At 41.5% G+C, this 15480-nt stretch overlaps 1 pseudogene; it reads right to left on the bottom strand.

The window, feature by feature from the left end:
* Positions 1–14857: 14857 nt before the first annotated feature.
* Positions 14858–15480, bottom strand: part of LOC121175604 — a 34575-nt pseudogene continuing 33952 nt past the window's right edge.

Raw genomic sequence — 15480 nt, 5'->3', positions numbered from 1 at the left:
AGTCATGTAGAATTGTGTAGAGTTGTGTAGAGTCGAGTCATGTAGTGTAGAGTTGTGTAGAATAGAGTCAAGTCATGTAGTGTAGAGTTGTGTAGAATAGTCAAGTCATGTAGAGTTGTGTAGAGTCGAGTCATGTAGTGTAGAGTTGTGTAGAGTCGAGTCATGTAGTGTAGAGTTGAGTTGTGTAGAATCATGTAGTGTAGAGTTGTGTAGCGTAATGTTGAGTCCTGTAGAATTGCGTAGATCCCAAAGAGATGATGTAACTTCTATCCTTCATTATTTTCATCTTCATCACGCCCACTCCATTTCCTCTTCCTGTTTTTATGCATGTATTATTTCCATGTCTGTCTGTAACATAAGGCATACTTTGTAAAGTTGAATCAGTAGCTTTATTAATGTTGCTTTGTGGCCTTAGCTCTTCAGTTCATTGTGCAGGAAGAGTCTTTAAACAGAGGGGCAGAGCACCCTGACCAAAAGAAGCTGCCAATATTTTTCCTATTGTCTGAATTCTATATGACCTGTGCTGAGATGTACTAAGTACTTTAAGATATGCTACCACCAAACTTTCCAGAGTAAGTCTGGCAGCCCAAAAATGTCCTTAAAGATTTTTTAAAAACATTTTGGGAAGTGCCAACAGTTAGATTATAGATTTTATATCATACATTGATATCACAGATATAAATCTCTCGTCTAACTGTTGGCAAGCAAGAGAATAGCTTAGCAGGGCTTGACTCTTAACTCTTTTAAAAAGTAATGAAATCCACCTAAACCAGTGTCTGTGCTGAGATGTACTAATCTAACAGGAGCTGTATTTGTTTTATTGCAGGATCTGCCAGGATGCTGCTCCAGAAGCTGCAGGAGGGAACAGTGCAGATGGTGCCAAAGGTTCTTCAGGCTTTTGAATAAAGACTTCATCAGTGGTTGTAGTTCGGGTAAGTGTATTACATGATTTTTTAATAACAACAGCTAATGTTCTGTAGCGGTAGAGAAGAGTTGTGTAGAGTCGAGTCATGTAGTCGTATAGAGAAGAGTTGTGTAGAACAGTGTAGAATCGTGTAGTGTAGAGTTGAGTTGTGTAGAATAGTGTAGAGTTGAGTCATGTAGAATAGTGTAGTGTAGAAGGGAGTTGTGTAGAATAGTGTAGTGAGTAAAGACTTAATCGGTGGTTGTAGTTCAGGGAAGTGTATCAGATTACATGATTTTTAATAACAGCTAATGTTCTGTAGCGGTAGAGAAGAGTTGTGTAGAATAGTGTAGAGTAGTGTAGAATCGTGTAGTGTAGAGTTGAGTTGAGTTGTGTAGAGCCATGTAGAGTCGAGTCGAGTCGTGTAGAATAGTGTAGTGAGTAAAGACTTAATCAGTGGTTGTAGTTCAGGTGTATCAGATTACATGATTTTTTAATAACAACAGCTAATGTTCTTTAGCGGTATTGTATCGGTATGTGGTCAAATTATATAGACCGGGATTCCATTTAAACTTTTATCCTGTTTTCAGGTTCCAGACAGCTGTACCATCCTGGAGTTTGACGCCCCCTTGATCCATCTGCAGAACAAACAGGGGAGTCTGTCCAAGATGGGCGAGGTGGTGACCCTGCAGGAGTGGGCATGAACTACTAAATAAACTATTAAAAAACTACAGAACTAAGTCCTTCCAAACTGCAAAAAAACTATGAAAAAAATTCCTGAACAAACTATGAAAAAAAATGAAAAAAATTCTGAAACAAACTACGAAAAAAATTATGAAAAAAAATATGAAACAAACTACGAAAAATGAAAAAATTTTGAAACAAACTACGAACAAACTACGAAAAATGAAAAAATTTTGAAACAAACTACGAACAAACTACGAAAAATGAAAAAATTTTGAAACAAACTACGAACAAACTACGAACAAACTACGAAAAATGAAAAAATTTGAAACAAACTACGAACAAACTACGAACAAACTACGAAAAATGAAAAAATTTTGAAACAAACTACGAACAAACTACGAAAAAACATTTTTTTGAAATTCCGAAATAAACTACGAACAAACTACGAAACTAACTCCTCCAGAACTAACTCCTCCAGAACTAACTCCTTCAGAACTAACTCCTCCAGAACTAACTCCTCCAGAACTAACTCCTTCAGAACTAACTCCTCCGGAACTAACTCCTCCGGAACTAACTCCTCCTGAACAACGAAACAAACTCCGGAACTAACTCCTTCGGAACTAACTCCTTCGGAACTAACTCCTCCAGAACTAACTCGAAACAAAACTCCCGGGAGGAGTTAGTTCCGGAGTTTGTTTCGTCGTTCAGGAGGAGTTAGTTCTGGAGGAGTTAGTTCTGAAGGAGTTAGTTCCGAAGGAGTTAGTTCCGGAGTTTGTTTCGTCGTTCAGGAGGAGTTAGTTCTGGAGGAGTTAGTTCCGGAGGAGTTAGTTCTGAAGGAGTTAGTTCCGGAGTTTGTTTCGTCGTTCTGGAGGAGTTAGTTCTGGAGGAGTTAGTTCTGAAGGAGTTAGTTCCGGAGTTTGTTTCGTCGTGAACGACGAAACAAACTCTGGAACTAACTCACTCCATGACTCTTCTCTACTCTACATTACTCGACTCTACACTATTCTACACAACTCAACTCTACACTACAGTACATGACTTGACTCTATTCTACACTATTCTACACAACTCGACATTACACTATATGGCTCAACTCTACACGACTCTACACTACACGATTCTACACGACTCTTCTCTACTCTACACTATTCTATACAACTCAACTCAACACTATTCTACACTACATGACTTGACTGTTCTACACGGCTCTACAATATTCTACATGACTCTTCTCTACACTACACTATTCTACACGACTCTACACTGTTCTACATGACTTGACTCTGTTCTACACAACTCTACACTACATGACTCAACTCTACACAACTCTACACTACATGACTCGACTCTACACAAATCTACACTGTTCTACATGACTTGACTCTATTCTACACAACTCTAAACTACATGACTCGACTCTAGACAACACTACACTACATAACTCGACTCTAGACAACTCTACACTACATGACTCGACTCTACACAACTCTACACGACATGACTCAACTCTACACAACTCTACACAATTCTACATGACTTGACTCTATTCTACACAACTCTACACTACATGACTCTATTCTACACAACTCTGCACTACATGACTCGACTCTACATTACATGACTCGACTCTACACAACTCTACACTACATGACTCGACTCTACACAAATCTACACTGTTCTACATGACTTGACTCTATTCTACACAACTCTACACTACATGACTCGACTCTAGACAACTCTACACAATTCTACATGACTTGACTCTATTCTACACAACTCTACACTACATGACTCGACTCTAGACAACGCTACACTACATAACTCGACTCTAGACAACTCTACACTACATGACTCGACTCTACACAACTCTACACGACATGACTCAACTCTACACAACTCTACACAATTCTACATGACTTGACTCTATTCTACACAACTCTACACTACATGACTCTATTCTACACAACTCTGCACTACATGACTCGACTCTACATTACATGACTCGACTCTACACAACTCTACACTACATGACTCGACTCTACACAAATCTACACTGTTCTACATGACTTGACTCTATTCTACACAACTCTACACTACATGACTCGACTCTACACGACTCTACACAACTCTACACTACATGACTTGACTCTAAACAACTCTACACTACATGACTCGACTCTACACAACTCTTCTCTACCGCTACAGAACATTAGCTGTTGTTATTAAAAATCATGTAATCTGATACACTTACCTGAACTACAACCACTGATGAAGTCTTTATTCAAAGGCCTGAAGAACCTTTGGCACCATCTGCACTGTCCCCTCCTGCAGCTTCTGGAGCAGCATCCTGGCAGATCCTGCAATAAAACAAATACAGCTCCTGTTAGATTAGTACGTCTTAGCACAGACACTGGTTTAGGTGGATTTCATTACTTTTTAAAAGAGTTAAGAGTCAAGCCCTGCTAAGCTATTCTCTTGCTTGCCAACAGAGGAGAGATTTCTATCTGTGATATCAATGTATGATATAAAATCTATAATCTACATCATCTCTTTGGGATCTACGCAATTCTACAGGACTCGACATTACGCTACACGACTCTACACTACACGACTACACTACATGACTCTACACAATTCTACACAATTCTACACAACTCAACTCTACACTATTCTACACTACACGATTCTACACTGTTTTACATGACTTGACTCTGTTCTACACAACTCTACACTACATGACTCAACTCTACACAACTCTTCTCTACTCTATGCAACTCTACAGGACTATACACTATTCTACACAACTCGACATTACGCTACATGACTCTACTCGACACAATTCTACAAGACTCTTCTCTACACTATTCTACACAACTCAACTCAACACTATTCTACACTACATGACTTGACTATTCTACACGACTCTACACTGTTCTACATGACTTGACTCTATTCTACACAACTCTACACCACATGACTCGACTCTACACAACTCTTCTCTACCGCTACAGAACATTAGCTGTTATTAAAAATCATGTAATCTGATACACTTACCCGAACTACAACCACTGATGAAGTCTGAAGAACCTTTGGCACCATCTGCACTGTTCCCTCCTGCAGCTTCTGGAGCAGCATCCTGGCAGATCCTGCAATAAAACAAATACAGCTCCTGTTAGATTAGTACATCTTAGCACAGACACTGGTTTAGGTGGATTTCATTACTTTTTAAAAGAGTTAAGAGTCAAGCCCTGCTAAGCTATTCTCTTGCTTGCCAACGGTTAGAGGAGAGATTTATATCTATGATATCAATGTATGATATAAAATCTATAATCTAACCCTTGGCACTTCCCAAAATGTTTTAAAAAAATCTTTAAGGACACATGCACAATGAACTGAAGAGCTAAGGCCACAAAGCAACATTAATAAAGCTACTGACTCAACTTTACAAAGTATGCCTTATGTTACAGACAGACATGGAAATAATACATGCATAAAAACAGGAAGAGGAAATGGAGTGGGTGTGATGAAGATGAAAATAATGAAGGATAGAAGTTACATCATCTCTTTGGGATCTACGCAATTCTACAGGACTCGACATTACGCTACACGACTCTACACGACTACACTACGTGACTCTACACAATTCTACACAACTCAACTCTACACTATTCTACACTACTCGACATTACGCTACACGACTCTACACGACTACACTACGTGACTCTACACAATTCTACACAACTCAACTCTACACTATTCTACACTACTCGACATTACGCTACACGACTCTACACTACATGATTCTACACTGTTTTACATGACTTGACTCTGTTCTACACAACTCTACGCTACATGACTCGACTCTACACAAATCTACACTGTTCTACATGACTTGACTCTATTCTACACAACTCTGCACTACATGACTCGACTCTACACAACTCTTCTCTACTCTATGCAATTCTACAGGACTTTACACTATTTTACACCACTCGACATTACGCTACATGACTCTACAGTACACAATTCTACACGACTCAACTCTACACTATTCTACATGACTCTTCTCTACACTACACAATTCTAAACTGTTCTACATGACTTGACTCTATTCTACACAACTCTACACTACATGACTCTATTCTACACAACTCTGCACTACATGACTCGACTCTACACAACTCTACATTACATGACTCGACTCTACACAACTCTACACTACATGACTCGACTCTAAACAACGCTACACTACATGACTCGACTCTACACAAATCTACACTGTTCTACATGACTTGACTCTACACAACTCTTCTCTACCGCTACAGAACATTAGCTGTTGTTATTAAAAATCATGTAACCTGATACACTTACCTGAACTACAACCACTGATGAAGTCTTTATTCAAAAGCCTGAAGAACCTTTGGCACCATCTGCACTGTTCCCTCCTGCAGCTTCTGGAGCAGCATCCTGGCAGATCCTGCAATAAAACAAATACAGCTCCTGTTAGATTAGTACATCTCAGCACAGACACTGGTTTAGGTGGATTTCATTACTTTTTAAAAGAGTTAAGAGTCAAGCCCTGCTAAGCTATTCTCTTGCTTGCCAACAGTTGGACGAGAGATTTCTATCTGTGATATCAATGTATGATATAAAATCTATAATCTACATCATCTCTTTGGGATCTACGCAATTCTACAGGACTCGACATTACGCTACATGACTCTACACTACACGACTACACTACATGACTCTACACAATTCTACACAATTCTACACAACTCAACTCTACACTATTCTACACTACTCGACATTACGCTACACGACTCTACACTACACAATTCTACACTGTTTTACATGACTTGACTCTGTTCTACACAACTCTACACTACATGACTCAACTCTACACAACTCTTCTCTACTCTATGCAACTCTACAGGACTTTACACTATTCTACACATCTCGACATTACGCTACATGACTCTACTCGACACAATTCTACAAGACTCAACTCAACACTATTCTACACTACATGACTTGACTATTCTACACGACTCTACACTGTTCTACATGACTTGACTCTATTCTACACAACTCTACACTACATGACTCGACTCTACACAACTCTTCTCTACACTATTCTACACTACATGACTTGACTATTCTACATGACTCTTCTCTACACTACACAACTCTGCACTACATGACTCTATTCTACACAACTCTGCACTACATGACTCTATTCTACACAACTCTGCACTACATGACTCTATTCTACACAACTCTGCACTACATGACTCGACTCTACATTACATGACTCGACTCTACACAACTCTACACTACATGACTCGACTCTACACAACTCTACACAATTCTACATGACTTGACTCTATTCTACACAACTCTACACTACATGACTCTATTCTACACAACTCTACACTACATGACTCGACTCTACATTACATGACTCGACTCTACACAACTCTACACTACATGACTCGACTCTACACTACTCTACACTGTTCTACATGACTTGACTCTATTCTACACAACTCTACACTACATGACTCTATTCTACACAACTCTGCACTACATGACTCGACTCTACATTACATGACTCGACTCTACACAACTCTACAGTACATGACTCGACTCTAGACAACTCTACACAATTCTACATGACTTGACTCTACATTACATGACTCGACTCTACACAACTCTACACTACATGACTCGACTCTACACTACTCTACACTGTTCTACATGACTTGACTCTATTCTACACAACTCTACACTACATGACTCTATTCTACACAACTCTACACTACATGACTCGACTCTACACGACTCTACACAACTCTACACTACATGACTCGACTCTAAACAACTCTACACTACATGACTCGACTCTACACAACTCTTCTCTACCGCTACAGAACATTAGCTGTTGTTATTAAAAATCATGTAATCTGATACACTTACCCGAACTACAACCACTGATGAAGTCTTTATTCAAAAGTCTGAAGAACCTTTGGCACCATCTGCACTGTTCCCTCCTGCAGCTTCTGGAGCAGCATCCTGGCAGATCCTGCAATAAAACAAATACAGCTCCTGTTAGATTAGTACATCTCAGCACAGACACTGGTTTAGGTGGATTTCATTACTTTTTAAAAGAGTTAAGAGTCAAGCCCTGCTAAGCTATCCTCTTGCTTGCCAACAGTTAGAGGAGAGATTTCTATCTGTGAAATCAATGTATGATATAAAATCTATAATCTAACCCTTGGCACTTCCCAAAATGTTTTAAAAAAATCTTTAAGGACATTTTTGGTCAGGGTGCTCTGCCCCTCTGTTTAAAGACTCTTCCTGCACAATGAACTGAAGAGCTAAGGCCACAAAGCAACATTAATAAAGCTACTGATTCAACTTTACAAAGTATGCCTTATGTTACAGACAGACATGGAAATAATACATGCATAAAAACAGGAAGAGGAAATGGAGTGGGCGTGATGAAGATGAAAATAATGAAGGATAGAAGTTACATCATCTCTTTGGGATCTACGCAATTCTACAGGACTCGACATTACGCTACATGACTCTACACTACACGACTACACTACATGACTCTTCTCTACACAATTCTACACTACTTGACATTATGCTACACAACTCTACACTACATGATTCTACACTACATGACTTGACTATTCTACACAACTCTTCTCTACACTGTTCTACATGACTTGACTCTATTCTACACAACTCGACATTATACTACATGACTCAACTCTACACAACTGTTCTCTACACGACTACAGAACATTAGCTGTTGTTATTAAAAATCATGTAATCTGATACACTTACCTGAACTACAACCACTGATGAAGTCTACGACTCAACTTTACACTATACGATTCTACACAACTCTACACTGTTCTACATGACTTGACTCTATTCTACACAACTCGACATTATACTACATGACTCAACTCTACACTACATGACTCAACTCTACACAACTCTTCTCTACCGCTACAGAACATTAGCTGTTGTTATTAAAAATCATGTAATCTGATACACTTACCCGAACTACAACCACTGATGAAGTCTTTATTCAAAGGCCTGAAGAACCTTTGGCACCATCTGCACTGTTCCCTCCTGCAGCTTCTGGAGCAGCATCCTGGCAGATCCTGCAATAAAACAAATACAGCTCCTGTTAGATTAGTACATCTTAGCACAGACACTGGTTTAGGTGGATTTCATTACTTTTTAAAAGAGTTAAGAGTCAAGCCCTGCTAAGCTATTCTCTTGCTTGCCAACAGTTAGAGGAGAGATTTCTATCTGTGATATCAATGTATGATATAAAATCTATAATCTAACCCTTGGCACTTCCCAAAATGTTTTAAAAAAAATCTTTAAGGACATTTTTGGTCAGGGTGCTCTGCCCCTCTGTTTAAAGACTCTTCCTGCACAATGAACTGAAGAGCTAAGGCCACAAAGCAACATTAATAAAGCTACTGACTCAACTTTACAAAGTATGCCTTATGTTACAGACAGACATGGAAATAATACATGCATAAAAACAGGAAGAGGAAATGGAGTGGGCGTGATGAAGATGAAAATAATGAAGGATAGAAGTTACATCATCTCTTTGGGGTCTTGGTAAGAGGACAGGGTGGTGTAACAGGAAGATAAATGAAGTGTGTGGTACAGTGCTCAGTCACTTCTCTTCTCAAACTCACCTCATCACTGCTCCTCTCCTCCCTGATGGATGGCACTGGGGGCCCCACGCTCTGCTTCCCCGACCTCAACTCCTCCTGCAGACGCCTGCCTCGGCCCCGCTCTACACCCCGCTGGCCTTGGTCTCTCTGCTCACTGTGACGCTCAACCTGCTGGTCATCATCTCCATCTCACCCTGCTCCTGTCTCTGGCCGTGTCTGACCTGGTGATGGGGCTGCTGGTCATGCCCATCGAAGGCCTGCGCTTCGTGGAGACCTGACTGACTCCATTGATCGTTATCTGGCCATCTGTGACCCACTGCTGTATCCCTCTAAGATCACCCTGAACAGAGTTAAAATTTGTATCTGTCTCTGTTGGGCCTGCTCTCTACAACAGGTTTCTTCTAATGGGACACTTAGGGCAACCGGACAGGTTCAGTTCCTGCCGCAGGGAGTGTGTGTGGTGGTCATCAGCCACATCTCAGACACATTAGATCTCTTGATCTCTCTTGATTTACGCTCTCTTCTACCGTTGGTTTAGAAAAGCTCTAAAAGTCATCTTCACTCTTGAAATACTGCAGCCTCACTCCCGGGAGGTCAAGATCCTGTAGACGCAGCTGAAACTATCTGCACTGGGTCGCTTTCCAGTTTGAATGAAACATGCTCACTGCATCATTTGTGTATGTGTGCTGTACATGTGGCCAGACTTACCGGAAATCCTGAATGTCGTGAACGGCAGAGACTCCACACGGTGGCTTCAGCTGCTGCAGGCTTTCTCATGTTGTCACACGCTCAGCAGCAAAACATTACTACACAAAAGAAAAGAAATTACAGTTACAAGATTTTTATAGATTTTAAATAAATACATTTTCATCATTGAGGAAACCTTTAGTCCTTTGGAAAGAACTCAGTCTGACTGCTGCTTTTGTCTTAGCCTGATAGTTAAAAACATCAACAAACCCAAAGACAAGACTACATAACATATATATGAATATATATAACAAATATGATGAGCATTCAAATTTTCATACTTTGCCAGTACATCTGCAATAAAGGTACAAAAAAACATATCATTAAACCACTTTTTTTTTTGGTCCTTTCTTTTAGGGACTGAACATCCTCATTCCCATACTTGACCGAACTCGTTACTTGCAAAGCCTTAAAAAGATTGTCACTAACATCCCTGAATAGTCAGCTATTTCCCTTAGTACGTTTTTATTTCTATTGCAAGGCAACTGCTGACATAAACATTTGTGTTTATGATTGGTTTAATTAAACTTGATGCAGTTCTTTATCTGAGAATCTTAGATCCTTTTAAGGTACGCTGGGGGGAAGAGTAGAAAAGTAACAGCATGTCAGTAACAGAGGGTCTCCCAGCAAGGACAGCCAGGTGGACAGAGACTGGGCCATAAGTTCTGTTACTTGTGTTCATCAGGTGTTGTACCTGAACTAAATCCAGTATGCTGTGAATACTATCTGCATTCTGCCAGTATACATGTTAACAGTGCACAAACAAAACCACAGAATCTGCTGCTGCTTATTGGACTCCTCACCTCGGAATGGATGTTTAGAAGATTGGAAAGGGATCCAAGAAAGGTTGTGAGTGTGCAGCCAAATAGCTCAAATGGGTTAACGAATGGTTGGGAACTGTGAGACCGTGGGTTCGATCCCCATGACTTCCCAGAGCGAAGAGAATTGGTGAACACAAAGAGCAGTATTGGCCAACATGCATCCTCATGGTTCTCTGGATCAGCAGCTCCTCCATCCTGCACAACACACAAAGAAACACACTCAACATTAGCCACAGGTGCTAGGCAAGTCAAACTCTGCAAGTTAAAACATTTTACAACACTTCCACATGCAGCAGGGGGCGTACCTGGGCTCCACACTGGCCATGGCCTCATCCAAGCTGGAGTTCCACTCAGCCAGATGCAGCTACCTGCTAAACACACACAAATACATGTTTAAGTTTTGGGGGAGGTGAACACAGAGGGCACAAAGAGCAGTAAACAAAAAAAAAAAAAACCTTTTACTGCTCATTAAGATTACACTATTATTTAGTAACTACACTATTCTACTTGTAGCGTGTGGTTGTGTAAAGGAGTATGTAAAGGCATACATCTAACAGTCAAAGCTTCCAACTCCATAACATAGGCTTGCTCTGCATGATCAACAGTTAAACCTAAACCTTTTCAAACCAAAAGAAATCCAGGTACAAGCAAAGGTTTCTGTTGCATCACCTAAGTTAAAATGTGGAGCCCGACACAGCAACACAGTGCACTCTCCACAGTCCATGCAGTTTTAAACGGGTCGCACATCATAAATGAAACACAGCCACAAAAGAAATGAGTTTCAGTCACAACTTTATTTACAACCACAAAAACCCCTCTACAATCCCAGCAGCAAACAAAACAAAACAGAATGCAATGACAGCAAGAGAAAACACTCAAGACTGAACCTATCACAGCTGAGCTGCAGACACAAGCCTGCAGTGTACACACTGACACACAGAGGAGCAGAGAGAGAGAGAGAGCACAAGGGAGGGAGGGAGGAGAGACAAAAGAAAAAAAAAAAAACTATACAACAACCTCCCTCTAACACTGGAGCACAAAATAACTAATTCAAACACTTGACAATAGGGCCCTCGCTCTCCTCTGGATCAGCTCCTCCATCCTGCACAGGACAAACACTACATCAGATACAGCCACCTGCTGAACACAAAGGAACAAACAAGAAAAAAAAACACAAAAAAAAAAAAAACAGCAAGACACAACTGAGTCCTTCAATGCAGAAACATTGAGCAATGTTTGCTAACATGCATCTTCTCATGGTCCTCTTGATCAGCTCCTCCATCCTGCACAACTAGTGATGTTATGCTCGACGCAGTGTCCATCTTTTGAAGCCGAAGCGTTGAGACAGTGGTTCCATCCCTGCTTCAGCAGGCCGACAGTCACATGACCACTCTGACTGATGAGTCCTTGAGGTTTTTTTCTCCAGGTCTTCCACTCAGATGCAGTACACACACTGTTGCTGGGGAGTGTACACAAATGAATCCTTCAGTGTAGAAACACTGAGCAGTATTGGCCAACATGCATCCTCATGGTTCTCTGGATCAGCAGCTCCTCCATCCTGCACAACACACAAAGAAACACACTCAACATTAGCCACAGGTGCTAGGCAAGTCAAACTCTGGAAGTTAAAACATATTACAACACTTCCACAGGCAGCAGGGGGCGTACCTGGGCTCCACACTGGCCATGGCCTCATCCAAGCTGGAGTCCCACTCAGACAGATGCAGCTACCTGCTAAACACACACAAATACATGTTTAAGTTTCAGAAGAGGTGAACACAGAGGGCACAAACAGTAGTTAAAAAAATAAATTAAAAAAAAAAAAAGAGAGAGGAAAAAGAGAGACCTTTTACTGCTCATTTAAATTACACTAACCACACCAACACACCACACAACTCACAATTAAGCCTGACAACACCACACGCAACTCAACCCATGCTTCCAACACTATCTGCCCATAGGCTTCCACATATACACAGTTGTGTCCAGATCACAACTCTGTATGTGTTTCCACCTACAGACGACACTGACACAAGCACAAAGACTCTAAACCTACACCGACCTCAATGCTTTTCACAGGCACTGAATCCATCCACAACTGAGCCCTGACAATACTCAGCCAGACCCAAACTCCAATGCACCTGGATACAGAACAAAGCCCATCTAAACTGAGCTGAAGACAGGCCTGCACTTCCAACACTCACCCTAGCACTCTCTCTCTCTCTCTCTCTCTCTCTCTCTCTCTCTCACACACACACACACACACACACACACACACACACACACACACACACACACACACACACACACACACACACAGAAATGAATGCATGCATGTGTAGAAACACTAAACAATGTTAACCAACATGCAACGTCTCACCTGGTCTCTCATGACCCTCCAAATAAGCTCTGCCATCCTGCAAGAGAAACACAAACAGGAAGCATCAGCACACAAACCACCTTTGAAACAGCCCTTGATTTTTTTTTTCTAACCCACTTACCACAAAGAGCTCTGACAACACACGAACAATTGCAGTGTGTCCCTCACTCCCACAGGATGGCGCTCTATCCTCACCAGCAGCACCTTCACTGGCTCCACCTCACATACACCTACAACACACACACTAAAATTAGTGCATGCATAAGTGTATAAACACTACAATGTGGCTTTTGCTCAAAAACACAAAGACATTGGTTTTGGATACTAATCAAGTCAGTCCTTGAACTTGTAATATTTTGCTTGACTTCCAGCTGCAGCAGGGGTCTTACCTTAGCTTACCTGAGAAAGAAAGAAGGAGACATTAATGCATGCATAAGTTTTATTCTCCATCAAGCAGCAACTATGTCTCACACACACTAAACCCACACTGACCCCAGTGCCATCCATATAGTGACAAATAGCCACAACTAAGCCTGACAACACTAAACTACACAACACAGCCTGTGCTTCCAACACTACCTGCTGATGGGCTTCCACACATATACAGCTGTGTCCGCATCACAACTGCATAATGTGCTTCCACATACCAACACTGGTGCAACAGCCTGGAAATAGCAAACATACACTCTAAACCTAGTTGGATCCCAGTGCCCCCCCAAACTAATCTAAGTCCCATCTAAAGTGCATTAAAGACAAAAGCAGGCACTTCCTTCTTTCTGATTTTAATACAAACATTCTCTCACTCAGTCATGGATGCATGCATACTGGTAGAAACACTGCACAATGTGGCCTTCATGCACCTGGTCTCAAAGGGTCCTCTGGATCAGCTCCGCCCACCTGCAGCAAAAGCCTCATCTAAGCTGGAGCCCCACTCAGCCAGATGCAGCTACCTGCTGAACACAAAGGAACAAAAAAAAAACCAATAAAGAAAAACCCCACAACAAACAACCAGCAAGATATAACAGAATCGTTCAATGCAGAAATATTGAGCAATGTTTGCTAACATGCATCTTCTCATGGTCCTCTTGATCAGCTCCTCCTTCCTGCACAACTAGTGATGTTATGCTCAACACAGTATCCATCTTTTGAAGCCAAAGCCAAGCTGCTGATCTCTGGATCAGCAGCTCCTCCATCCTGCACAACAAACAAAGAAACACACACTCAACATTAGCCACAGGTGCTAGGCAAGTCAAACATCTTACAACATTTCCACATGCAGCAGGGGGCGTACCTGGGCTCCACACTGGCCATGGCCTCATCCAAGCTGGAGTCCCACTCAGACAGATGCAGCTACCTGCTAAACACACACAGACAAATACATGTTTAAATGTAGAAACACTGAGCAAGGATCAAGGATCAAGGAACTTTATTGTCATACCAGGACATTTGCATGTTATGGTACGAAATTGGTACTCAGGTCCCAGTTTTAAGCCATCAACAAGAGCGAAATATAAACATAAGGGCATTAGAATAGAAGAAATAAATATAAACATTAGAGAAATACAATAAACAGAGCAATGTTGACTTATGTGCTTTCTCTTACCCTCTGGTGATTCCCTAGAGCAGCTCATCCTTCCTGCCGAGAAGGCACATGCACACACACACTTTTGATATTAAAACTAGAATTTTCAACATTCAGCAACACTTCAAAGTGCAGCTGAGGGCCCACACTGGCCATGGCCTCACCCACACTGCTGAACACGCACCCTATACCCAACCCAGGGCCATCCACACCAAGTTACCCACAATTAAGCCTGACAACAGGACCCCCAACTCAACTCAACCCAACACTATCTGCTGATAGGCTTCCACATATACACAGTTGTGTCCAGATCTCAACTGCATATATGCTTCCACTTACAGACAACACAGACGCAACGGCCCAGCAAAAGCAAACACGCTCCAAAACTATGGAGGCCCGAGTTCCTTCCACACACTGAATCCATCCACAACTAAGCCTTGCAAACACTCACAAACTCCAAAGCGCCTATACTGGTTACAAAGCCCATCTCAACCGAGCTAAAGACACAAGCCTGCACTTGCAACACTCAGATCACACACACGCATAAGCGTAGGGCCGATGAGCGACGCCAAGCGCGGCGCATTCTCCCGCCAAGCGCGGCGATTTCTCCCGCCAAGCGCGGCGCTTTCTCCCGCCAAGCGCGG

Source organism: Toxotes jaculatrix, chromosome 21 (genome assembly GCF_017976425.1).
Source record: "Toxotes jaculatrix isolate fToxJac2 chromosome 21, fToxJac2.pri, whole genome shotgun sequence".
Classification (NCBI taxonomy): domain Eukaryota; kingdom Metazoa; phylum Chordata; class Actinopteri; family Toxotidae; genus Toxotes; species Toxotes jaculatrix.
This window is presented reverse-complemented; position numbering and strand designations above follow the sequence as displayed.